Source organism: Schistocerca nitens, chromosome 6 (assembly GCF_023898315.1).
Source record: "Schistocerca nitens isolate TAMUIC-IGC-003100 chromosome 6, iqSchNite1.1, whole genome shotgun sequence".
In the NCBI taxonomy this organism is placed as follows: domain Eukaryota; kingdom Metazoa; phylum Arthropoda; class Insecta; order Orthoptera; family Acrididae; genus Schistocerca; species Schistocerca nitens.
In genome coordinates, this window is record NC_064619.1 from 712,505,550 (window position 1) to 712,531,322 (window position 25,773).

Here is a 25,773-nt window from a genome sequence, read left to right on the forward strand (position 1 = left end):
GTTAAATTATTCATATATTTTGCTACAGTGCCAGCATTAACAGTCCTTAGTTGGGATGGGAAAAACTGACCAGTTAAAACTGATATCAGTATTTTAGTTCTGGGGAACTGGGGTATTTGACTGTTTGTGAGGTCTTGGTTATAACACGGCCTTTTTTCATTTCTTACTAATATCACAGTAAAGAATGATATACCAGTTTGCCACAGCAACAGTGCTAAATCAGTTGGTTTTTAATTTTTTTAATTGGGTAATGTTTATTTGTAAAACTTTGACTGCTTTGAAATGTTGGATTATTATAGAAATCAGTAAAAGTGACAGGCACAATTTTAATAACAATGCCTAAAGTTAAAAACTAGCAACAAACATAACATAAAAATAGGTACATCATTGCAGAGACAACAATGTACCTGTTGCCATGTGGTGTGGCCTATTAGGTGGCATGTGTGTGAACTACCTCTTGAAGCAGCATCTTTGAAGAAACAGGCACAACTGAGGGGAGGAGAACTGCAACCCCAGGTATGGAAGGCCTCCTCTGCTCGCAAGGTTGGAACGGTGGTGTGGCCAGAAGTGATGGTGATGATGGTGTTGTCCACCTTCAACATTTTCTCGAGGCCAGAGGCCAGCTGCATGATGGAGAAAAACTTCTGAGCATTAATGTGCAACCCAGGTGTTAGAGAGCTGTAACGGCAGTGTCAGTCAGGGATTGCAGATTTTCTCTTCTCAAAGTGAAGAATAGAATGTCATCAGCAAAGGCTGCAGCAGTGATTCTGCAGCTGAGTATCTGGGCTCAGATGTGTGACAGCACAGGCCTAAAACAGTATCTACAGCCAAGTTAAACTGGAAGGGAGAGAAGGGATCACCCTGATGTACCCAACTGGAAACATGCACTCACCAGCACTGCCCACTATTTCCATTGCGCTGCTCTCATAGCTCCCCTCAATGTATTCTGTTAATTCTTCAGGCAGGCTGGTTTCTGGTTGGGACCAAACAGTGAGGTCATCGGTCCCATCTGATTACGGAAGAATGGGGAAGGAAGTCAGCTGTGCCTTTTCAAAGGAACCATCCCGGTTGCCTGAAGCGATTTAGGGAAATCATGGAAAACCTAAGTCAGGATGGCCAGACATGGGTTTGAACCATATACTCCCAAATGGGAGTTCAGTGTGCTAACGACTGTGCCACCTCACTCGATCTTCATGCAGGCCATGCACTCTAAATGCTGGGTGATGGGTGACATGGTCCAGTGAGTCAAATGCTTCAGAAAAGTTCAGTGACAGATTGGCATGAACTGAGAGCATTGGAAAGAGCATGATCCAAGATAAATGTGTTCTCCATCATCCCATACCGAGCGACAAATGCCCGGTGACACTCATCCACAGCACATAAATGCGTGCAAAAATACGAGTTGTCAGCGCCTTTTGAAAGACTGTAGCAAGCACAAAACAAACTGTACTGGGGTGAAAGTCAATGAAGTGATGTTGAGGCAGCCTTGTTGGGTAGCAGTGTGGTTTGGGCATGGAGGAGGGAGGCATCCTCTCTAGAAGGAATACATTTAAGCTCTTCTCCAGTATCTCATGTGGCAGGCAATGGAGCTGCATCAGTGTGACGCTATAAGGGCCAAAATGGCAAACCCTCTGGATGGCAAGGAAGCAGCAACCTCTTCAGTTGTGACTGGCCTCCAGATGCTGTCAAAGTTGACTGGCTTCGATTGCAGCAGGAGACCACTGATGGAGCCACTGATGGTGATGATTTATGACTGAGGGCACTAAATAGCAAGGTCATCAGCATCCTTGCATTAATAATACACTGATGAGCATAGCGAAAGTCTATTAAAAATGAGAGTAAAACAGGAAACAAAGTTGCATTCCCCCACAAGAATTGAAAGGCAACCTTGATAAGGTGAGCTTCAGAAAAGCCTGTAGTAAAATCTCAACGACACACAACACAATAACTAGATAAAATCATGGCTAAAATACCAGTAAAGATATAGTTAAAGGGGGGAATAGATGACTGTGGCTGAATGACATCTTGTAAATAGTGACTGACTGACCTGCTCTGTGGCATTAAAATATCACACCCGATATTTTGGCAAGAATTCCAAACACCACACAAAATCTTAAAACATGAACAACATTTGCCTCATTATCATTTAATACAGAAGGCAAGTCATGCGGGAGACCCACATCAACCCCAATGTCATCATACAAAACACACTCATGTAAAATATGTCATATCAATAGTTGTGTCCTGCATCTATGATATATTGGCGGCTGCTTGTGATGTAAGAGGAAGCCACTTGTCCCACTGTAAGCCATGTAAAGGCTACTACTTCACACCATCACACGTGGAATGTATTTTATTATTCCTCACCTCCAATCACTGAGCCTCAAACCAATGCATGTCCTCCCTCCACAAAAATGAGATGACAGTCTGCATGGAGACTGAACAGTCAGCAGGAGGTGGAAGAGAGCAAGCCTCCTTGGCAGCTGCATCAGTGAGTTTTTTCCCCCAGTAGTAGGGATCTGGTTTTGAGAACCCACATCAGATGCCAGCAGGCTATGCACTCTGGTGTCTTTCCTCCATAGCTTATCAGGCTAATGCTATGATAACTACTGAGGTTGGCAATGTTAGGAGAGACCCCTGCACTTGCACTGCTGCTATTGGCCATCCTGAGTTGCACCCTGAGATCCTTCTGATGGCTTCCCATACTTTACTTGTGGATGTGGACCTACTGATGGAGTTCAGTGTGTGTGAATTTGGTGCTTACGGGCACTCAATGGCGAGGTCATCACCACCCTTGCACAAGTTAAAAGAAAAGAACACGGAAAAAAAATTAATAAAATGTGATCATACGCATTAGGACAATGGGAAATAATAAAAGATGCTATACAGGAGACTTAAACACGAATAAAATGACAAAGGGGTTAAAAGGAAGGCACAGGGGAAAAGGCACAGGAAAATGTCACTGGCTGACCACTTAACAAAATATGGGTGAGACACTCACCCTGTAAACATATTGAAACCATCTCCATACAATTTTGGTAAAAATGTTGGACAATTAACAAAACTTTAAAAGTCTAACCACATTTGTTTGATTTTTACCTAAATTAGGCTGCCGACCTGTTGGCAAATCAGCCATGGCCCACTGGTCAGAAAACAAAATGCAGTCTAATAAAATGTGGCGCACAGTGATCTGTACGCCACAAGCACCACACACTGCAGAGTCCTCTCACTGGAACAAGCAGTCATGCATCATAGGGCTGTGACCTGTGCAAAGGTGAGTGAGGGGAATCTCATCCCGTTGACATGGCTGGAAGGAGGTGTGTCATTGCCTAGTTGTGAGCTTCAAGACATGGAGCTGATTGTCATTCACTTCCAGCCACTCATCCTCCCACTTGACACACGACTTTGGAACTTGAAAGCAAGGTCATAGCATGCAGAGGGATGGTACACTGAAATACCTGAGGAGCAAGGCATGTTTACTTGGCTGTTAGATCCCTTTCATTTCCCACAATGCCCAGGTGTCCTAGTACCCAGCAGAAAGACACCTCCTTGCCCAGTTGTTGTAGGTGGAGCAGGGCATCATGGATAGTGTGGACTACTTTATCTGCTGGGTACAAACATTTCAGAGAGTGAAGGGCACTCAGAGAATCAGAACAGACAAGAAATTTAGCACTGGAAGAATATCGCGCCAGCTCCAGTGCCCGTAAGATTGCATACAATTCTGCATAGTAAAGACTTAAGGTAGTCAGAGCTCGAGGACACCATCCAGGAAAACAACAGAGCAACCAACTGAATCCCCCTGTTTTGACTCATCTGTATGAACAGTGACGTAGTCGTGGTGCTCAGATAAAATGTCAGAAAATATCGCATTGAAGGAAAAAAAAGGAGGGGGGGGGGGGGGGGGGAGGGAAATGTCTCCCATGCCGGCATCAAATCTAAAATCACTCTGGGCCTCTCCGGTAACCAGGGCAGCAGATGGTTAAAACCCAGTATTTGGGGTCATACTGGCTCCACACTGAGTGACTCCAGCACACACTGCACGTGTATCCCAAACAGTATTGTGGCTCGAGAACAGTTGGAGAAAAGGCAGTCCAGAGATGGATGAGCAACAGGATCTTATATGCCTGATGCACTATGAGAAGCTACCACTGGATGATAAGTGGCAGTTCCCCCACCTCAGCACACAGGCTGAGTACAGGACTGCTCTTACAAGCACCTGTGGCCAGCCGAGTCCTCTCATGGTGGATAGCATCGATAATCTTCAAATAAGAGGGCCTCACTGACCCATACACCATGCACCAATAATGTAGCTGTGAATGCATGAAAACCCTACAAAACTGGAGGGGGCATGCCCTGTCCACTCCTCAAGACCTGTGGATAAGGCACTTTCAAGATATTCAGTGCCTTCAAGGTTCTGGCTTTCAGGTCTCTTAGGTATGGCTACCATGACAATTTGGAGTCCTAAATGAGGCCCAGAAACCTTATTGACACCAAGTAAATTAAAAATTTGATGAGAATGATTAAAATGAAACACACACACTTGTCCACAGAAAACTGGAAACCAATCTTTGCAGCCCACTCCTCTAACCACTGGACTGTAAGTTGCAACTGGCAGCTTGCTGTTGCAACACTGTAGGAGGAAAAGAAAACAGCAAAATTGTCCATAAATAAGGAGTACAGTGCAGGACTCCTTACCTTAAACATTATACTGTTTATGGCTACGGCAAAGAGGGTAACACACAAAACATGCCCTGAGGGACACCAGTTGCCTGCTCAAATCAATCTGACAGTGTGTCAGCAAGTCAGGTCCTAAAAAACCGCTTAGACAGGAAAGACTGTATAAAAGATTGGGAGGTGGCCATGAAAGCCCCACTGATGCAGTTGTGTGAGAATACAGTGTCTCAAAGCAGTATCACACGCCTTACTGATATCAAAGAATATGGCAATACAGTGATGCTTATGTAGGAAAGCCTGCTGAATAGCCATCTCTAGTAGCGTCAGGTTGTCGACAGTGGACTGAAATCTCTGTACTTCACACTGAGAGTGGCTAACAAGTTGCCTGGTCTCTAACAACCAGACCAGACAACAGTTAACCATTCACTCCATGGTCTTTCCTAAGGTGATACTCCAATAAGTAGTGGGACGTGTGCAGTTTTTTCCTGGTTTGAGGAGAGGTATCAGAATTGGCCCCCCTTCCACGAGTTGGGAAAGTTGCCTGTCCACCATATGTGATTAAAACATGCTAGGAGAATTTCCTTTGTCATGCTGGCAGATGTTGAAGCATGCAGTACCAGATTTGGTTGTGACTGGGTGCAGTGTCTCAAGTATCAGTCAGTACCGATTTTAACTCCTACATGGAGAAAAAGGCATGTTGTAGGCCTCAGAACTGTTGGATCTGGAATCCAATTTACCCCTCTCTACAGTCACGTGGTTGAGACAAAATGCTGGATCCTGGCTTACATTGGCAGTAGTTTTTGCAAAATGCTTGGCCAGCATCTGAGCGATGTTTCCAGATATTGTTTGGAGACACCCCTCTTTCAGCACTGCTGTGATTGGTAAATGACTGTGTTCACACAAAATCGTCCAGATGGCTTCCCATACTTCTTTAGAGGAATTGAAACAATTGATGGAGTTCAGGAACGCTTGCCATGACTGTTTCTTACTCTTCCTAATGGCGCATCAAGCTTTGGTCCTCGTGGCTCGAAAGGCCCTTAGGTTGTCTGCTGTTGATTGGCATTTAAAATGTCGAAGAATCACACACCTGTCCTGGATTGTAAGCAGCACTCATCTGTCCACCAAGGTACAGGTTGCATTCTATGATGGCCTGAGGACTTCTGGATGGATAGGTCAGTGACATGATGGATCACTCATGTGATGTGGTCCACTTACTCATGGATGCTGAATGTTTGAACACAGCCAGCTGGCTGATGAGCTTCCATTTAGCCTTGCTGACTATCCATTTTGGTGGCTTCTCTTCAGGTAGTGCTCCATCAAGTAGGTGGATACAGAGTGAAAAATGGTCACTGGAATGAAGGTCATCAGAGACCTCCCACTGAACAGAGTCTGCAATGACGGGAGAGGAGAGAGGTCAGTGGCTGAGAATGACCCAGTAGCAGTACAGAAATGATTGTGAGCACCTATGTTGAGGATGCACAGCTCATGAGACATCATGAGGCTCTCTGAAACCTGACCCCGAGGGCAAGTAGAGGTGAAGCCCCACAACACATGATGGGCACTGAAGTCTCCCAGGTGGAGAAATGGTTGTTCCAATAGAGCTGTGAATGCCTCAGAGTGTACATCTAGTGTAAGTAAGTACAGCAAGCAAACAGTAATCCTCTGACAGGCACAAATTTCAACTGCAACTGCTTGTAGGTATGTAGCCAGGGGGAGAGCAGAGGAGCAGTGTGCATTATTGACAATCACTGCAACCCCTCCCTTGGCTCTTTCCCTCAATACATCATCCTTGTGGTATAGCGCATAACCCTGTAGCACAGGGTCATCTGTAATGTGTTTCTTGTTAACACAAGCACAAGGGGCACGTGTGTGCTAGGAGTTTCAGTTCCTCCACATGAGTCCTGATCCCATTGATTTTCGATTGCAGTATGGAAGCCATTTTAACAATGGAGGTTCACTCTGACTGGCAGGGAGAGGGGGGAGGGGGGATCACTTGAGGACTCAATGGTACCCTCAGGCAAACTTTGATGTCCTTACCAGTGATGGTATGATCTTCCTCAGATTCATCAAACAGCAAGGTCGCATGGTCCGACAGCTTCGAAGTGACCACTTCAGCCATTTGGCCTTCGTTCCCAGTTGAATCTCTTCCAATGTCAGCTGTTAAGGTTTGCTGACTATGCAGACATTATGTTCAGAAACATTCAATGCTTCAGCGATAGGGACCACCAGTGCAGACTGGCAGCAACATTTACAGTTACGGGTAGATGTGCACTGCTCAACAGTCATAGTCTGGGTGCCAACACTGACCTGTACGGGCTGCACCAACACCGAGATGAAAGACTTGATAAAAATTGGTGGCTGAGTGGTAATAAATGCGTTCTTTGCATCAGAGTACGAGATACATTGGGTGACTTTTATTTCCTGAATCTTCTTTTCTTCAGAATAGACAGGACAATCCCTGCTCCCAACAGGATGGGTCTGGGAACAATTAACACACCTGGGTGGCGCAGTGCACTGGAAACCCTGTTCGTGTGCTGGGCTGCCACATCAGCCACATGTAGCCTGACCATTACAACCAATAGTGGTGTGACCGAAGCATTGGCACTTCAAGTAACACATTGGATTTGAGGCATATGATCATACTTTGAGGCAGAGAAATCCTGCTCCAATACAGTCTGGCAACTTTGAAAGATTGACTGTCAGAATAAATGATGCTGACTGATGGAGTTCAGGGAGTCTTACCAAGAGCATACTCTCCCAAATTACTTTCTTCGTATTTGGATGTGCCATTTGAAAGGTTGCAAGATTCGCATCCATAGGACACAGACTGAATCTGCACATAGCTGCTCTCCTGTCCTTGATGCAGAACAACAATCATTCCATCAAGGGACACATTGTCTCCTACACATCCCCACTAACTTTGGGATGGATGCACCAGTGGTATGTTTCACAGCTGTAATGCGATCCACCCAGTTCTGGACACCGTTGCATTACTAAAAAACAACTAACTGCCTGTAAATCATCCAGTTGGCCTTTCTGAAGAACTGGGTTGGCAGCTTCCTTTCAGGATCTGCTCCATTGGGCAGATGAATCCAGACAGGGTAGTGGCCATGAAGGTTGTCATCCACTCCCCATTGAGCAGTGTCTGCAAGGACAGGCAAGCAGGAGGAGAGGTCTATGGCTGTAGATCAACCTTTAGCGGTCTTAAAATGTATACCTTGACACCTGTTCATCAATGTAATACCTGCACTGCATGTTAGATCCTCAAATATCTGACTCTTGAGGCAAGTGGTGTTAGAACCACATAGTGCACTGAGTGTTTTAAAATACCCTATGAGGAGAAGGGACAGACTAGTTCGTCAAGATGATGTGTGTGGATCTCACTGTCAATGGGCTCATGGAGCAGCAGGTACACAGAACACACCATGAGTGCAACATGGGCCAGTATCCAAACAGCAACCACTTGTAGTGTTGTGGTTAAGGGCACAGCTGAGGAGTGGAAAGTGACCTTGACAAATACTGCTACGCCATCTTTTGCCCTGTCACCAGTAACCTCGTCTTTCCTGCATGGGTGATGGCATACAAGTACAGGTACATTGTAGCATCCAAGTACAGGTACATCAATCTGCTTGTCAGACACATGAGAATGATGTTTGATGATGCCTGGGACAGCTTTCGACCTGAATGCTGAGATCTTTTCCCTCAAGGGTGAGGGGGAAAGAGGATATTGAGAGGCACTCTGCTTTGAGGAAAGTGGGAATTCTGAGACATTTTCCTTTGGGATGCCTTCCTGATGCTCAATGCGAGAACATTGCTGGTCTCTTCTGTCGTAGCTGCCTATTTCTTGAATTTTGCGTTCCTCAGCAAAGAACACAGCAGTTTTGGCTCCAGACTGGGTTACTCTCAGAGCAGTTAAAACAGACAGCTGGAGATGGATAGTGAGTCCCAGCTTCATGGCCTTCCTCTCCACACTGCCACAGGTCACTTCACCAGTCTCAGTTTCTCCATTATTCCTATGTCCTTTGCTCCACGTCCATTATTCTCTTTAATACCCACTCTTGTTTCAGCTCTGTTACATCCGTTTCCCTAATGTCATGGTGTGTGACTACACCATTGCTGGAGTTAACTGAGTTATGCAACTCAACAATTATGTCACAATCAGCAAATTTTTATGACTTCCTAAGTAGTTCCACCTGCCTTGCACTGTTATTTTACACCAGTAAATAACTATTTCACAATCACTTGATAGACTTTAAGATGCCAACACACCCTTCTAAGCCTTTATGAATATAGACGGGGTTTTCAAACACCCCCTTCTTCCTCTTGATCACTTAAAAAACATTCTGATTATGATTGCTTCAGCCCCATTACCAAACACATGTTGACTATCAGAAGGACTAGCCTCCCTCATTCGTTTGGATGAATAGGTGTGAGCACTCCCAACTGGTACAGCCATCATGCTGGGAGGAGGAGAAGATCTCAAGGATTCCATCTTGGTTTCATGAGCAGCTAGGGAAGTAAGACCCACTTGCCTCAGTAAGCCTTACACCATTGAGGTGTTGCACTTTCCCCAAATGTTGCCCACTAAATGACTGTTCAACCTCAACAGTGATGTGTATCGTCAGTGAACAACATATCTCGAGACAGAGAGCTTTGTCCCATTCTCACAATCGGGGCAGTCAAGCCGAGATCTCTGTTCCCTGGGGTACACAATATTCCTCTGCCTTGCAAACAGAGCCTACGACAACAGAAGACTGGTGGCACTTACTAGTCCCCACTTCAGGAAACCTGGGTTCACGAAACTTGTACCCAGCAAACAAACGCTGATCTCCTGAGGGTCTGATGGAGCCAGAAATAGAGATTAGCTTCTTGGTGAAGAGGTCCACTTGGAAGTCCACAAGCCCCAGAGTATTGGGTGTTATCTAGAAGTCAATATACACAGCTCCCATGATTCCTCCTGAAGGCAACAACGACTCTGGTAAACTATGATCAGTACCACATCCACCAATCATGGCAGCTTCGAGAACACTGAGGTGGCCAGGTCTTCACCTCCTTCCTCAAGCCTACTGCCTATAGCACATGTAGACTAGGCCTAAGAGGGTGAAGGTGGGTCCCCAGCATAGACTGATAACGTTGTCCAAAGCTGAGAAACATGGGGCACAAGCAGGAAGCCCTGCTAGATGCTCCACAAATGGCAGTGTCAGCAGGTTGTGTAGGTTGTGTTATGCTGTCCTCTGGTGGAAACACACAGTCCTCTGCCCCAAATGGTTGTAAATTCCTTCAGATGTTCAGAGATGATGCTCCACTGTGATGTCAAAGTCTTGTCGTGCCTACTGTGTGTCTCCTTTGTCTCTTCATCCCTTAAAGTCTCCTATTAGGAAACAAGAGCGGGAAGTGCTGATCTATGAAGCATTGCAAAGGAGCAGCTACACCTCAGGTAATGCACATGCCCTGTCTCTGTGTCTGGATGCCAGGTTGGCCACCACAGGATGGGTATGGTGGCAGATGATCTCCAGTCCACTCTCGGTGAGAAGGAGCACAGGCACTCATCACATCTGTGCAAGTGATCTCACCAGCTGCCAAAAGTGGGTCAGTTGGCCAACCAGGATTTGAGATAATTAGGGTGGCACCTCAACAGATGAACCACTTAATGGGCTTTCTTGCTGATTTGTCCCAACCATAAGAGCATAATACGAAGGGTGGTAATCCCCCTAAGACCTGGAACAGTCTACCATTTGATGTTAAGAAGTGCAGAGCTTATCAGTGGGGCATGTGAAGGTGGAAAGACCACCAGAGAGTGAAGAGGCTAAATAGGCTAGGTCCTGTATTGCACATTACCCTGCAAGTAAACATGACATTACCAATGTGCTACACAGAATCGTAGTTGATGTCTATTAGACTCTATACAGAATTTGAGGTTTAATTAGACCCTCTTTTGACCATAATACACCATAGATCGCTCAAACAAACTATTATGATGAGTAGCTGTGAGAAATCACAGGTCAGCTTTTTTAGAACAAGGATAGGAGAAATGATCCACAAAATTACCATCCAATATCACTGGTGTCAATACTTTTCCCATGTGACAACCTGAAATCCATAGATCAAGGAGATTAACTGAGTGTAATATTTCCTTTGCCTTCAAAAAGCACTTGTCTCACTACAACATTTGTTAAGTAAAGTATGAGCAAATGGGGAATCAAATAAATTTCATGACTTGGTTATTGATTGAGGACTTCTTGGTAGGGAGTGTCTAGCGTGTTATCTACATGTTCGTTTAATAGATACAGATGTAACTTCTGGTGTTTTGCAGATGATCATTTATCTACAGTGAAGTACTGTCTGGAAGAAGCTGTGCAAGTATTCGTTCTGATCTGGATAAGATTTCAAGGTTGTGCAAAGACTGTTCCTTGCTTTACACGAGCCAACATAAAATTGTACACTTCACTAAAGGCTGAAATAAACTACATCTCCCCTCTTCCTTTTTTTTTTTTTTTTTTTTTTTTTTTTTTTTTTTTTTTTTTTTTTGCAGCTAACCTACATTATATTAATGTTTGTGTACAATAATACTTAACATTTATATCTCCTATCTTGATCAAAGTCAGAGTTTAGATGATAATGTACATAGCTGTGCAACAGCTGACAAAAAAAAAAAAAAAACAGGATCACCCTTCTCATAATAACTTATACTTTAATTTCATCTCACAGAATGTACAAAATATAAAAGCCACCTAATTGTTATTACACCAACTAATTAAATTTTAATTTGTTACAATTGTTCAGACTTCATCAGGACCCATATGGGGGTAATCAGGTGTGCGTGTATGAACATCAGCAGGCTTATTGTCTGATAAGGAAGCAGCACTTTCTACAGAAAGTGTTTCCAACATTTTGCTTGCAACCTCAAGCATCTGTAAACAAAGAAGAATAATGAATTTCTTATCTCTCAGTCTTATCTAGGATTTAATCTATCCTTACACTACCATGCAGTAACCAAACACTATTCCAGCATTTCCACTGCTCATGTATGAAGCAGTGCAACTTACATACAAACTTTCCTAGTTAATGTTCCCAATGTCCCTCTTTTTCTCTGTTTCAGGACATACAAATGAAGAAAGATATAACTGCATAAGCTTCCACAGCCAGAATCAGTTAACATAAGCCTTTGGGCTATGGAATCGCCTGTTATTGTAAATAACTATCACCAACGTTTTGGTCATTTCTGGCTCAGCCAGTGTATTCTTGTTGTACAGCACCTTATATTTTGGCAAAAATGGTGTGTTGAACATAAAATAAGGTCACAGTCCTAAAAAAAAACTAAGGTATTACATGATACCCCCCCATGAACCATGGACCTTGCCGTTGGTGGGGAGGCTTGCGTGCCTCAGCGATACAGGTGGCCGTACCGTAGTTGCAACCACAACGGAGGGGTACCTGTTGAGAGGCCAGACAAACGTGGTTCCTGAAGAGGGGCAGCAGCCTTTTCAGTAGTTGCAGGGGCAACAGTCTGGATGATTGACTGATCTGGCCTTGTAACATTAACCAAAACGGCCTTGCTGTGCTGGTACTGCGAACGGCTGAAAGCAAGGGGAAACTACAGCCGTAATTTTTCCCGAGGACATGCAGCTTTACTGTATGATTAAATGATGATGGCGTCCTCTTGCGTAAAATATTCCGGAGGTAAAATAGTCCCCCATTCGGATCTCCGGGCGGGGACTACTCAGGAGGACGTCGTTATCAGGAGAAAGAAAACTGGCGTTCTACGGATCGGAGCCTGGAATGTCAGATCCCTTAATCGGGCAGGTAGGTCAGAAAATTTAAAAAGGGAAATGGATAGGTTAAAGTTAGATATAGTGGGAATTAGTGAAGTTCGGTGGCAGGAGGAACAAGACTTTTGGTCAGGTGATTACAGGGTTATAAATACAAAGTCAAATAGGGGTAATGCAGGAGTAGGTTTAATAATGAATAAAAAAATAGGAATGCGGGTAAGCTACTACAAACAGCATAGTGAACGCATTAATGTGGCCAAGATAGACACAAAGCCCATGCCTACTACAGTAGTACAAGTTTATATGCCAACTAGCTCTGCAGATGATGAAGAAATAGATGAAATGTATGACAAGATAAAAGAAATTATTCAGGTAGTGAAGGGAGATGAAAATTTAATAGTCATGGGTGACTGGAATTCGTCAGTAGGAAAAGGGAGAGAAGGAAACATAGTAGGTGAATATGGATTGGGGGGAAGGAATGAAAGAGGAAGCCGCCTTGTAGAATTTTGCACAGAGCATAACTTAATCATAGCTAACACTTGGTTCAAGAATCATAAAAGAAGGTTGTATACCTGGAAGAATCCTGGAGATACTACAAGGTATCAGATAGATTATATAATGGTAAGACAGAGATTTAGGAACCAGGTTTTAAATTGTAAGACATTTCCTGGGGCAGATGTGGATTCTGACCACAATCTATTGGTTATGAACTGCAGATTGAAACTGAAGAAACTGCAAAAAGGTGGGAATTTAAGGAGATGGGACCTGGATAAACTAAAAAAAAAAAAGCCAGAGGTTGTAGAGATTTTCCGGGAGAGCATAAGGGAACAATTGACAGGAATGGGGGAAAGAAATACAGTAGAAGAAGAATGGGTAGCTTTGAGAGATGAAATAGTGAAGGTAGCAGAGGATCAAGTAGGTAAAAAGATGAGGGCTAATAGAAATCCTTGGGTAACAGAAGAGATATTGAATTTAATTGATGAAAGGATAAAATATAAAAATGCAGTAAATGAAGCAGGCAAAAAGGAATACAAATGTCTCAAAAATGAGATCGACAGGAAGTGCAAAATGGCTAAGCAGGGGTAGCTAGAGGACAAATGTAAGGATGTAGAGGCACATATCACTAGTGATAAGATAGATACTGCCTACAGGAAAATTAAAGAGACCTTTGGAGAAAAGAGAACCACTTGCATGAATATCAAGAGCTGAGATAGAAACCCAGTTCTAAGCAAAGAAGGGAAAGCAGAAAGGTGGAAGGAGTATATAGAGGGTTTATACAAGGGCGATGTACTTGAGGACAGTATTATGGAAATGGAAGAGGATGTAGATGAAGACAAAATGGGAGATAAGATACTGCGTGAAGAGTTTGACAGAGCGCTGAAAGACCTGAGTCGAAACAAGGCCCCGGGAGTGGACAACATTCCATTAGAACTACTGATGGCCTCGTGAGAGCCAGTCATGACAAAACTCTACCATCTGGTGAGCACGATGTATGAGACAGGCAAAATACCCTCAGACTTCAAGAAGAATATAATAATTGCAATCCCAAAGAAAGCAGGTGTTGACAGATGTGAAAATTACCGAACTATCCGTTTAATAAGTCACAGCTGCAAAATACTAACGTGAATTCTTTACAGATGAATGGAAAAACTGGTAGAAGCTGACCTCGGGGAAGATCAGTTTGGATTCCATAGAAATGTTGGAACACGTGAGGCAATACTGACCTTACGACTTATCTTAGAAGAAAGATTAAGAAAAGGCAAACTTACGTTTCTAGCATTTGTAGACTTAGAGAAAGCTTTTGACAATGTTGACTGGAATACTCTCTTTCAAATTCTGAAGGTGGCAGGGGTAAAATACAGGGAGCGAAAGGCTATTTACAATTTGTACAGAAACCAGATGGCAGTTATAAGAGTCGAGGGGCATGAAAGGGAAGCAGTGGTTGGGAAAGGAGTGAGACAGGGTTGTAGCCTCTCCCCGATGTTATTCAATCTGTATACTGAGCAAGCAGTAAAGGAAACTAAAGAAAAATTCGGAGTAGGTATTAAAATTCATGGAGAAGAAGTAAAAACTTTGAGGTTCGCCGATGACATTGTGATTCTGTCAGAGACAGCAAAGGACTTGGAAGAGCAGTTGAACGGAATGGACAGTGTCTTGAAAGGAGGATATAAGATGAACATCAACAAAAGCAAAACGAGGATAATGGAATGTAGTCAAATTAAGTTGGGTGATGCTGAGGGAATTAGATTAGGAAATGAGACACTTAAAGTAGTAAAGGAGTTTTGCTATTTAGGGAGTAAAATAACTGAGGATGGTCGAAGTAGAGAGGATATAAAATGAAGCTAAGTATTTCAACAACATGAACCCAGTGGCATGTGAATCTCGTAAACAACACAGGAGAGGCCCACTTTTATGATCTTTTGTGCCAACATACACCACACCAAACTACAAAATTATCAAAGAAGTACATTTCTGTATCAAAACTGAGACAAATTTAAATCTAAGATTGGCATTATTAATTTCATGGGCATTGTTAACAAAATTAAAGACCTCCCTATTCCACATAGCATAAAACTAGTATCTTTTGATGTTAGCAGCTTATTTACAAACATAGAAAGTGAAACACCTTGATATTTTGACAGAACTACTATACATGGCAGGTATCAACCTTGTACAAGTAGAAGACACAAAACTGATCACCCAGACATGTTTACAACAAATTATTTTCATTTTGAAGGTACTCAATGCAAACAGATAGTTAGCTTTGCAGTGGGGCCTCATCTCAGTCCTCTTTTAGCAGGAACTTTCATGGACCATTTCGAAAAACAGTTCCTACATAATGAGCCTCTCAGTGATAATATCAAATATTATTACAGATATGTAGAAGATGTACTGTGTCTGTGGACTGGAACCAAAAGACAATTGGGAATGCATTCCTTGAACATTTAAACTCACAATACGAAAACACACAGACCCTGATGTTCCCAAGATTTAATATCACACAAACATGCTGCCTTCTATTTCATGGTATATTGTCTTATGTAGATACCAATGTCAAAACGGAATTTTCCAACAGAATCAGACAGAATTAAATGTACTACACTGAACAATGGCTTTACCCCTGAATTAATTAACAACTTTTTACATAAAAAGAACAAAGAAGAATGTCTTACCCAGGGCCGGCCAGAAATTCTGCACGCATACGGTGCTCCTGCACATGTGCAACTTCCGGGTCACAGCGTGCACGCCGCAGCCGTCAGCGTTCATGTAGTGCATGTTTCTACGCACAGATGTCACTTTATCCACTTGCTGGGATACTCTGTCCCGGCGAATTCTAGTGCTCTTTCCATAGCTTGCAAGCCAACCATCGGAAGGTATTTCGCGTATTTAACATTACTGTCACTGCTCATTGAGACGTCTACTTTTATGTTGACAGTTTAACCCAGTAAGACAAGCAATACAGTTAACAACCGTGGGTTTTTATTAAGGCAGCTTGACTGATGGCACGTAAATACGTGTAATGTTTTTGAGCTAGTATTAGTAAAGAGAGCACTTAGCGACTTCCGGCGAACCTTATTCATGATTTCAAATAACATTAAACTAATGCAAGGTCTCTTATAACTAATTCTCGGTGCCCTGACTTACACCCACATAATTTCTGTCTCACTGATCTTTGAACAGAATGATAACCACAGACCTCTCGATGATGCCCTGTTATTTCAGTACCATTATTGCTATATCTTTCATCAGTTCTGTCTGAAATCTGCATAATAACCGACAATTAGATAAATGTTATGTTTTATCAACTTCAGCTGAGCGTAGCCCTTCACACATTAATAAAAACCCCTAAATGTAAGTATACATTGGAACAATCGGTTTAATGACCAATTTTCCTTATAATAATGTAACATGGAGCAGAATGAGGCAATAATGCACAATTAGTTAACAGTAATTTTTAATTATGAAAGGAATAAATACAAACATGTTTACCATTGGTCATGACAAATGATATAGTTAAAATCGTGTGCAAAAGCACGACTCATTGACAAACACAAGCAGTTGCGAAGATTTTCATCACTTATGCTTCATCGAAACCTTGATTTATTCATTTTCATCACCGAGAAAAATCTTTCACAAACAAGCTCTTGCTTGTAACACATAAACAGGGAAGTGGAGCCGCCGCCGTTCATTTAGGACACATGTCTAATAACAGATGTCGCTGTTGCTCGCTGTCGCACATGTGCGCACATAACAACTAGGCTGATGGTACACAAACACAGCTGGAGATTGCGTAAGTCAGACTCCACCTGTGCCAATCATGTGCTGAAGGAAGGACACAAATACCAAATCCACAGCGTAGTGCTACATGTAGGCAACAGAGAAAGAAAAGAGAGACTATTAGAAGCACTTGAGATAAACAAACATTTAGCTTAAAATCCCCAGCTGGTTCTGAATGCTCAATTACAGTTGACTACATTGCCACTTTAAAGCTTCATGTGTTGCTATCAAAAAGCTATATACTCACAAACCGCCACAATGACACATACTGCTACACAAAATTAAAACATAACAGAATTTCCTATTCCTCTCCACACAATCTTCAACATTATAGATTGTAATACTTTATATTTGAATAGTGAACTATATTCAGTATTTCCCACTGCATAACAATGTTATTTACAGTGTAAAACATTTTTGTTTCTCAACATAAGTTACTAGTACTGTGTTAGGTAGCTTTCAACCAATTTCACGAGCTCACAGACCTTGGCATTGTAGCCATATATCCTGTAATAATGTAAGATTATTTATTCTAATTATTGTGTGTAATACTGTCCATTGCCTAGAGTTTAATTTACAATGTTGAAAAACATGTCTGTTGCATGACATAAATGAAGAGTACTGTGTTAAACAGTATCTCGGGGGTGGGGGGCGAGGGCTGGAGAACATTTAACCTGTAATATTGTGTAGTTTAGCTAATTATAGTGCTTAACATTGTCCATTGTACATTGTCTATTGTGTAGAGTGTAATTTCAACATTAAGAAACAAGTTTGATGTACAACACTATATGCAAGTGGTTGTATCTTCATCTAAAATGTTCAGTTATCGAACCACTGTCACTTTCAGGAGCTAGTCAATTGTTTCCTGAAGATGGCCTAATAAGCCAAAAACTAGTTCAAGATAAACAAAAATCAGTAGAGCAAAAACAGTGTACTTGATATTAAACCTTAAATATGGAAATGTTCTACCAAGATATAATGGAAGAATCCATAAATAGCATTTTACTTTTGTGATTTTCCTATTCTCTGCTCTAATGATCTTGGTTGTTTCTTCTCTTTCATTCTTGAAGTCTTTCCAGTTTTCCTCAGTCATCTTCAAGTTCCACCTATTTCAGGATGTTTTTCCTTCAAGTGTTTTGTCAGATTTCTCATTCCATCATCTTTGCTTCTGTTTTTGTGAAGAGCCTAGAAACTATTGGATGCTTACATTAAAGCTTCTTTGATTTCTTCACAGCTGTTCATCTCCATATTAGACAGGCTTTCATGGTTCCCATCTTCTCTTGCTTCAGTTATTGATTCTAGATTTGGTCTTTCACATTGGTCTGTTTGGCTGAAATATTACTTCAATCTCTGGGAGGTTGTGGTTAGAGTCAATGTTGCACTCTTACTTACTTTTGAAATTTAGTATTTCTTTTCAGTATTGTGCTATTATTGTAACACGGTCAATCTGTAACTCTCTTAGCACTGTGTTCCACATTTTCTTTTTCCTTTGAATGGCTTTGAAGTATGTTCAGCTGCAGGTTGGATCATCTACAGAAGGCGGCAAGTCTTTCCCCATCATCATTGGTTCTTACATGTCCTCGGTAGTCTCCCACTATTGTTCTACTTTTATTTTCTCAAATCACTTGGGCAATGAGTTCACTGAGCAACATTTTAACGTGGTGAGGAATTTTGCTGTATCGTCAAGTTTCCCAAAAGTTGTCCATTTATTTTCTGGGTTTCTCTGGTAACTTGAGCTGTCGAATTTTTGTTGGGGGCCTGAACACCGATGAAAGGTTATATCTCTTCAGGAGCTGGCTAAAATTCAATAGCTCATGAAACCTGTGTAGGACGATCTAGGGCTTAGAACGCCTGTAGTGTACAAGATACCATGTCAGTATGGCCGTTACTACGTCGGTCAAACAGTACGCACTGTGGAGCAACGCTGGACAGAACATGAGAGGTGCTTACGCCTACACTATCTAGAAAAATCAGCCATGGTAGAACACACCTTAGAAAATGGACACCAAATTCTATTCGACGAAACATCTGTCGTTATGAGGACGAAGGGATTTTGGGATAGTGTCATAAAAGGAGCTATTGAAATAAAAACCTCTGAAAACACCATCAACAAGGATGGTGGTTTGCAGCTCAGCACAGCCTGGGGCTTGGCCATTGTGAGGTTAAAACGGGTGCGACAGACATGGGATGACAACATTACTATATATGGTGAGGAAGAGAGCACTAGTGATGTCACAACCAGCAGTGCAGCTATATAACGACGCGGCCACGGCGACACAGCAGTCAGTCTTACCACTTGACAATGACGGAGGAGAGCTCAGTCGAAAGCTCGTGGGATTTTAACCACCTGACGCGCCTGGAAGCCCGAGAAAATTTTATTGAGCTGCAGTATGTCACCCTGCTTACCATCTTCTCCAAACAACTTTTGACCAGGATGCTAAGTTTTTTAGAGATTCTGTATTCTGCCATGATCTCCCATAAAGTTTCTCTGTGCACTTAATCGTTGGCTTTCTAAAAAGTCTATAATGGGTAATAAATGTCCTTGTTGTATATCAATACTGTTTCATCGATGGTCCTGATGCAGAATATGCTGTCTATTGTTGATCTATTTTTCAAAAACCATTCTGGTAGTCCCCTGTTATGTCATCAGTAAAGAATGTGAGTCTTCACAATATAATACATGACAGTATTTTGTATGTTGTGACTAGCTGTGAAATTCCCCCTCAGTTCTTCTGATTTCAATTATCTCTATATTTGTGTATATGGATGATTACCATTGATTCCCTCCATTCACCTGTTATTTTTTCATCTCATCTCATCTCATCTATTCCTCTTTGATGGTGATGTAAAACTGTGGATGGATTCCATTATATTCTTTTTGACTACAATGGCTTCATAGAGTCATCACATTTGAGCTATATTTATAACAGGTTTTCCGTTATAGATTCTGTACCTTTCTGATTCTATTGGATGTTCATTCAGGTATCTGATCTCTTGAAAAGTCAGTATGTAAATGTTTCCTTGTCTTTAAACAAGATATCTGTATGGTGCAAAAAGTAGCAATGAACCCTAAATAATGAAATATGTAAGATCACCAGATGAGTACTACAAGAAATCCATTAGATTTAGATTAAATGATAAATCACACAAATCCAAAGGGTGTCAATTTAACTAAATACTTAAGAATTACAATTACAAACATTTTAAAGTGGAACAATAACACAGATAACGTTATGGGGAAGGCAAACTGAAGACATTGTGTCTGATATGGAGAAGGTAAATATCAGTGGTTATAAACTAGCTGGACATATGAGTAGAGAGAATAAGGTGAGAGGAGGAGTTGCCATATATGTCAAAAGTTATCACTGTGTAGAAAGCTTAGATACTAAAAAGTTTTGTCTAAAGCAACATATAGATGCATGTGCCTGTCAACTTAAACTGAAGGAGGGATCTTTTACAATTGTAACACTATATAGGCCCCTTAAGGAAACTTTCATTTATTCCTGGAAAACTTGGATGCCTTGTTGTGCTATCTGTCAGATAGGGGAAAGCAAATTATTATTTGTGGGGTCTTCAATGTTGATTCACTGAAAGAGTGTAATAGGAAGAATGACCTCGAAGTCTTGCTCGGTTCTTTCAATTTGACATCTGTCATTAATTTTCCTACTCGGGTAGTAAAGGACAGCTGCATGTTGATAGATAACACTTTCATAGACCAAGATAGGTTTAAAAACACAAATTCTTGTCCTGTTGAGAACGGCCTATCTAACCATGATGCTCAGCTAGTTACAGTATATGACATAGCTCCATTCAGTAATTCGAAACTACCCTCCAAAGTTGTGCATTCAATTAATGACTCAACAACTAGGAATTTCAGAGACAATCTTCAGCAGTTAGACTGGGATGAGGTGTACAAGAAACCTGATGCTAATTTAAAATATAACTTATTTCATGATACACTTGTAAGAGAATTTGAAAACTGTTTCCCCAAGAAAGTAGTTAAATCTAATTATAAGAAACCATGCAAAAAACCTTGGCTTACTAAAGAAATAAAAATATCTTGCAACCACAAAAGGGAACTGTATCTAACAACAAGAAAGGGTAATGACCCAGAAACAGCCAAATATTATAAATACTGCTGTGCTACATTAAGAAAGGTTATTAAAAAGTCCAGAAGCATGTGCATCACGTCTGAGATTAATACCTCTGATAACAAAATCAAAACAATTTGGAATATTAGTACAAGTGAGACAGGGCAACCAAGAGTACAGGATGACAGCATCACCATCAAAGTGAATGAAAACTTGATAAACAACAAGCCAGAAGTCGAAAACATTTTGAATGATCATTTTTTAAATGTTGCAGAGAAAATAGGATCTAAATGTTCATTAGAAGAAGCAAGGCAGTTAATGGAAGAGGCCTTACCCACACCATTTGATACAATTGAAATTCCACCCACCTCTCCTTCTGAAATTAGGAAGATAATAAACTCTCTCAAGAATAAAAGCTCACAAGGAATTGATGGCATTTCCAGCAGGATAATAAAAGCTTGTTCCCAAGAAATAAGTGGGCTTCTTACTCACATATGTAGCTCTCTGAAGCAGGGTACTTTCCCAGATAGATTGAAGTATGCCATTGTTAAACCACTGCATAAAAAAGGGGATACGTCTGATGTCAACAACTACCGCCCAATCTCTCTTCTGACTGCCTTATCCAAAATTCTTGAAAAAGTAATTTATTGTAGAGTGGCTTCACACCTTTGTAAAAATAAAGTTTTAACAAAATGTCAGTTTGGTTTCCAGAAGGGTTTCTCAACGGAAAATGCTATATATACTTTCACTAATGAAACATTAATAGCTCTGAGTAACCGGAAGTCCCCCGTTGGGATATTTTGTGATCTATCACAGGCTTCTGACTGTGTAAATCATGGAATAGTTCTAGATAAGCTCAAGTACTGTGGTATGAATGGGACAGTGTTCAAATGGTTTAAATCATACCTAACTGGAAGAGTGCAGAAAGTTGAAATAAACAGTTCACATAATATGCAAAAAACTGATTTCTCAAACTGGGGAACAATCAAGAATGGAGTGCCGCAAGGTTCGGTCTTGTGTCGCCTGCTGTTCTTAATATATATTAATGACTTGCCATTCTATATTCACGAAGACGCAAAGCTGGTACTTTTTGCCGATGATACAAGTATAGCTATCACACCCAACCGACAAGAATTAACTGGTGAAATTGTAAACGATGTTTTTCAGAAAATCAAATGGGCTCTCATTAAACTTTGACAAAACACAATATATACAGTTCCACACAGCAAATGGAATGACATCATTAATAAATATAGACTTCGATAAGAAATCAGTAGCTAAGGTAGAATATTCAAAATTTCTAGGTGTGTGCATTGATGAGGGGTTGAACTGGGAAAAACACACTGAGGATCTGCTGAAACATTTGAGTTCAGCTACTTATGCTATTAGGGTCATTGCAAATTTTAGCAATATACATCTCAGTAAATTAGCTTATCACACCTTTTTTCATTCTCTGCTTTCGTATGGCATCATATTCTGGGGTAATTCATCATTGAGTAAAAGAGTGTTCATTGCACAAAAGCGTGTAACCAGAATAATTGCTGGAGCTCATCCAAGATCATCCTGCAGACACTTATTTAAAGAGCTAGAGGTCTTCACTGTAGCCTCACAATACATATATTCACTTATGAAATTTGTTATTAACAATCCGAATGAATTCAAAAGTAATAGCAGTGTACATTGCTACAACACTAGGAGAAAGGATGATCTTCACTACTCAAGGTTAAATCTAACTTTGGCTCAGAAGTGGGTAAATTATGCTGCCACAAAAGTCTTTGGTCACTTAACTAATAGCATCAAAAGTCTGACAGATAGCCATATTGCATTTAAAAGGAAATTAAAAGAATTTCTTACTGGCAACTCCTTCTACTCATTAGATGAATTTTTGGGTATAATAAGTGGGTAGCGAAGAGTTCTCGGGCTTCCAGCCGGGTGGCGGTGTCTTCAAACTGTGACGTTTCGACGAGTGACATACTCATCATCTTCTGGCGAAGTGCCGAGACTTTGCGGATGCCGGTCCCTTTATACCTGCGGTGTGCCCCCCACCACCTGGCCGCGGGAGGCTGGGTCCAGAGGAGCCGGCGGGCGAGGTGGAGGGGGAAGCGGGTGCGCCGTTCGTGTCTCCGTCAGAGCATTCTGATCGCGTCTCGTGAGCTGGACGGTTCTTGTTGCGTTCCTGGTGTATTGCGGCTAAAGCTGGATTCCAGGCCGCGCTCAGTTGATAGCCTTCGTCCTTGTTCATAAGATTCTCGTGGACCCGTATTTCTATTGATTCTTTAATGACGCTATCCCAATAGCTCCCGGCTCGGCACAGCACCCTGGTGTTTTCGAAGTTAAAGGTGTGGTTTTCTTTGATGCTATGTTCAGCTATAGCAGATTTCTCTATCTGTCCAAGTCGAACATGCCTGATGTGTTCCTCGCACCTTTTAGAGATGCAGCGCTGCGTTTGACCAATGTACTGCACACCACATTCGCAGGCAATGTTGTATATACCAGGTGTGTTTAGTTTGAGTGGGTCTTTAGCTGAGCCCAGCAGCTCTTTCGTCTTCGGCGGTGGTCGGAAGACGGTATTTATGTTAGATTTTCTTAATAGCCTCCCGATTTTGGCTGATGTGGGCCCCAAATATGGAAGAAAGGCGAGTCTCTTGTTAACTTCCTCTTCCTCTTCCTGAAATTTGTCAGCCTGTCTCCTCTTGAAGGCCCTGTCAATCTGTGTTTCACTGTACCCGTTTTTCCAAAATACCTCTCTTAGGTGGTGAAATTCGTCTGAGAGGCTTTCTTTGTCACAAATGACGTGCGGCCTATGTACCAAGGTGGTCAGTACTGACTGGCGTTGCGCCGGATGGTGGCAGCTGGTTGCATGGAGGTACAGGTCTGTGTGCGTCTTTTTTCTATATACTGAATGGCCCAGCGTGCCATCCGCTTTCTTCCTGACCAGTATGTCTGGGAATGGAACACAGCCATTCTCTTCTACTTCCATCGTGAAGGTGATATTTTCATGTATGCCGTTTAGGTGGTCCATAAACTCCTCCAGTGCCTGCCTGACATGCTGCCAAATCACGAAAGTGTCGTCCACATAGCGGAAGAAGTGCCTGGGTTTACGGTGAGCAGTTTGTAGTGCCACCTCCTCAAAGTGTTCCATATAAAGATTCGCAATCCCTGGAGCAAGGGGAGATCCCATGGCCACTCCATCCACTTGTTCATAATGCTCTCCATTGCACTTGAAGTAGGTGGTCGTAAGTGCATATTCAAAGAGCTTCACTGTTTCAGGCTCGAAGTGCTGATTAAGGAGCGCCAAGGCGTCTTGTAGCGGTACTCTCGTGAACAAGGAGGTGACGTCAAAGCTCACGAGTAGGTCATCACTCTGTATTCGGATGTCCTTCAGTATTCTAACGAAATCCGCAGAGTTTTTCACGTGATGACTGCAGTGTCCCACCTGTGGTTTCAATAGTGTCGCCAGGTATTTGGCCAGTCCATAACTGTGCGAGTTGATAGTGTCCAGAATCGGCCGTAGAGGCACCCCATCTTTGTGAATCTTGGGCAATCCATACAGGCGCGGTGTCGTTGGCGCTCTGGGATACAGCCGTTTCTGCACTGCCTCTGGTAGATCTGAGTCCTTCAGTAGCGCCACGGTTTTCCTGGTCATCGTCGACGTAGGGTCCTTGTTGAGTTTCCTGTAGGCTGGGTCTTGCAGCAGAGAGCAGATTTTCTGTTGGTAGTCGACTGTGCAAATCAGCACCGTCGCATTTCCCTTGTCTGCTGGGAGGACCATGATGTCAGCATCATCCCTCAGTGCGAGGATAGCCTCTCGCTCCGGCGCAGTAATGTTAGCTTTAGGGAGTCGTGACTTGTCGATGATCCTGCAGGTCTCCCTTCGGATCTGCTCAGCTTCCTCCTTGGGTAGGCCCCGGATTGCTTCCTCTACGCTGCTGATGATGTCCCGTTTCGGTATGGTCCTTGGTACAGGTGCAAAGTTCAACCCTTTCGTGAGGACAGAAGTTGCGGCTGCATCTAGCACCTTATCTGTCAAATTTACAATAGCTCTGGTGCTATTTGTCACCTTCTGGGTCGACTGAGCTCCAGAGAGTCTGCCGAATTTGTTGATCTGTTTTGCGGCAACATGTCATTTCTGCACCTCACTGTCAGCGTGAGAGCTGCAGTCAACCCACTCCCAAGTGTGTGCCGGTAATTCTTCTACCATTTTCAGGTGACATGTGATCAGGATGCATGCATTCTTGTCCAGTTCTTGCCGTGTGTAGTGAATGCGTTCCCTGACAATCGCCATCCCTGCTCGCCGTAAAATACGTTCGGTTTTCTTCGTTTTCACAGGATGTCTTAATTCCGCAAATCATGGCAAGATGTTCTTGTCTCGGCTACGTTGGAGGAAAGCCAATGAGCTGAGCAATTTGGCTTTCCTGTTGCGTTCTTTCTGCAGCAGCTTGAAGCTACAGAGCATCTCCTCCCCGTAGAGGTGTCGTAAATGTGAATGTATGCTTTCCCGGCGTATACAGCTGGCGAAGAGTTCTCATCGAAACGTCGCAGTTTGAAGACACCGCCACCCGGCTGGAAGCCCGAGAACTCTTCGCCAGCTGTATACGCCGGGAAAGCATACATTCACAATAAGTGGGTAATTTCTCCAACCCCCACAAAAAAAGTGTCATGTAATATTATGTGTAATGTAATATCCTGTATAGACACCTTTTATTAACCTGAAATGTTCCACATCATTACAAAGTGTCATACTCATGATCAATGGAACAAGTAACAATCTAATCTCGCATAACACTAAGAAGATGCAACAGGTTTACTAAAGACACTGCCTACAATACACTTGCCCATCCTCAACATAGTGCACAGGCCATTTTTGGTCATAGACATGCGAAGTTGGAGGTGAATTACAGCAGTACCAGCCACAGTCAAGTGCGGGTGTTACGCTTTACGAAATATAACACAGCCATCAT

The 25,773-nt window shown here is 42.4% G+C and overlaps 1 pseudogene; it reads right to left on the bottom strand.

Annotated features, from left to right (window-relative positions):
- Positions 1–11,383: 11,383 nt before the first annotated feature.
- LOC126263050 (Bardet-Biedl syndrome 4 protein-like) overlaps positions 11,384–25,773 on the bottom strand; it is a 102,647-nt pseudogene continuing 88,257 nt past the window's right edge.